Source organism: Triticum dicoccoides, chromosome 5B, assembly GCF_002162155.2.
Source record: "Triticum dicoccoides isolate Atlit2015 ecotype Zavitan chromosome 5B, WEW_v2.0, whole genome shotgun sequence".
Taxonomy (NCBI): Eukaryota; Viridiplantae; Streptophyta; class Magnoliopsida; order Poales; family Poaceae; genus Triticum; species Triticum dicoccoides.
The window spans coordinates 622,497,278-622,499,531 of record NC_041389.1 but is presented as its reverse complement, the minus strand read 5'-3'; positions in this window follow the sequence as shown (position 1 = coordinate 622,499,531).

The following is a 2,254-nucleotide window of genomic DNA, read 5'->3' as shown; positions in this document are numbered from 1 at the left end:
TTGCTATTATAAGAATGATCATGATGCCCTCATGTTCGTATTTGATTTTTGTCGACACCTCTATCTCTAAACACGTGGACATATTTTTTGATATCGGCTTCCGCTTGAGGACAAGCAAGGTCTAAGCTTGGGGGAGTTGATACGTCCATTTTGCATCATGCTTTTATATCGATATTTATTGCATTATGAGCTGTTATTACACGTTATGTCACAATACTTATGGTTATTCTCTCTTATTTTACAAGGTTTATCATGAAGAGGGAGAATGCCGGCAGCTAGGATTCTGGGCTGGAAAAGGAGCAAATATTGGAAACCTATTCTGCACAGCTCCAAAAGTCCTGAAACACCACGAAGTCATTTTTGGGATTAATAAGAATTATTGAGCGAAAGAAGTACCAGAGGGGACCCACACCCTGGCCACGAGGGTGGGGGCGCGCCCACCCCTACTGGGCGCGCCCCCTACCTCGTGTGCCCCCTCGTGGCCATCATCTTCTGCTATATGAAGTCTCTTACCCTGGAAAAAATCATAAGTAAGCTTACGGGATGAAACTTGCCGCCACGAGGCGGAACCTTGGCGGAACCAATCTAGGGCTCCGGCGGAGCTGTTCTACCGGGGAAACTTCCCTCCGAGAGGGGGAAATCATCACCATAATCATCACCAACGATCCTCTCATCGGGAGGGGGTCAATCTCCATCAACATCTTCACCAGCACCATCTCCTCTCAAGCCCTAGTTCATCTCTTGTATCCATTCTTGTATCAAAACCACAAATTGGTACCTGTGGGTTGCTAGTAGTGTTGATTACTCCTTGTAGTTGATGCTAATTGGTTTATTTGGTGGAAGATCATATGTTCAGATCCTTAATGCATATTAATACTCCTCTGATCATGAACATGAATATGCTTTGTGAGTAGTTACGTTTGTTCCTGAGGACATGGGTGAAGTCTTGCTATTAGTAGTCATGTGAATTTGGTATTTGTTTGATATTTTGATGAGATGTATGTTGTCTCTCCTCTAGTGGTGTTATGTGAACGTCGACTACATGACACTTCACCATTATTTGGGCCTAGAGGAAGGCATTGGGAAGTAATAAGTAAATGATGGGTTGCTAGAGTGACAGAAGCTTAAACCCTAGTTTATGCGTTGCTTCGTAAGGGGCTGATTTGGATCCACTTGTTTCATGCTATGGTTAGGTTTACCTTAATACTTATTTTGTAGTTGTGGATGCTTGCAATAGGGGTTAATCATAAGTGGGATGCCTTTCCAAGAAAGGGTAGCACCCAAGCACCGGTCCACCCACATATAAAATTATCAAAGTAACGAACGCGAATCATATGAGCGTGATGAAAACTAGCTTGACGATAATTCCCATGTGTCCTCGGGAGCGCTTTTCTTACTATAAGAAATTGTCCAGGCTTGTCCTTTGCTATAAAAAGGATTGGGCCACCTTGCTGTACTTTATTTACTTTCATTGCTTGTTGCCCATTACAAATTATCTTATCACAAAACTATCTGTTACCTACAATTTCAGTGCTTGGAGAGAATACCTTACTGAAAACCGCTTGTCATTTCCTTCTGCTCCTCGTTGGGTTCGACACTCTTACTTATCGAAAGGACTACGATAGATCCCCTATACTTGTGGGTCATCAGGAGGATGGGCGAGTCAGCCCTGGCGAACAGGCCACGAACAAAGACTCGGAGGATAGCAACTACCTTCCGCTCTCCGAGGACGAGGTTAGCCTCGGTAACGAAGATTTCATCATGCTTGGAGAGCCCGCCGAACAAAAAGAAATACATCAGCTCGGGGATATACAATTTCATCATGCTTTAAGCGTCAGCTAATTGCCACTGCAAGAAGCCTGAAAAAGAAGCAGCAGCAGCTTCAAGATGATCAAGATCTCCTCAATGAAAGATGGACTGATGTCCTGGCAGCCGAGGAATATGGCCTCGAGCGCCCAACCAAAAGCTACCCGAAGCGCAAACTATTATCGCAGTTCGATGACGAGGCGCTGGAGCCCATCCTACCAAGGGACAATATGGATGACCGACCACCACATGGCTGGGACAAAGCGGCACCTCAAGCTGAATAGCAGCCCGCACTACCTCGCCGAACAAAAAGAAATACAGCAGCTCGGGGATATACACATGACCTACGACACGATTTGGAAAAGAGAGCAGGTCAGACAAGATGAATCTATGGATCACAGGGGCGTGCCTCGACGCGCGATGACGACCATCTGGCTGAACATGACAA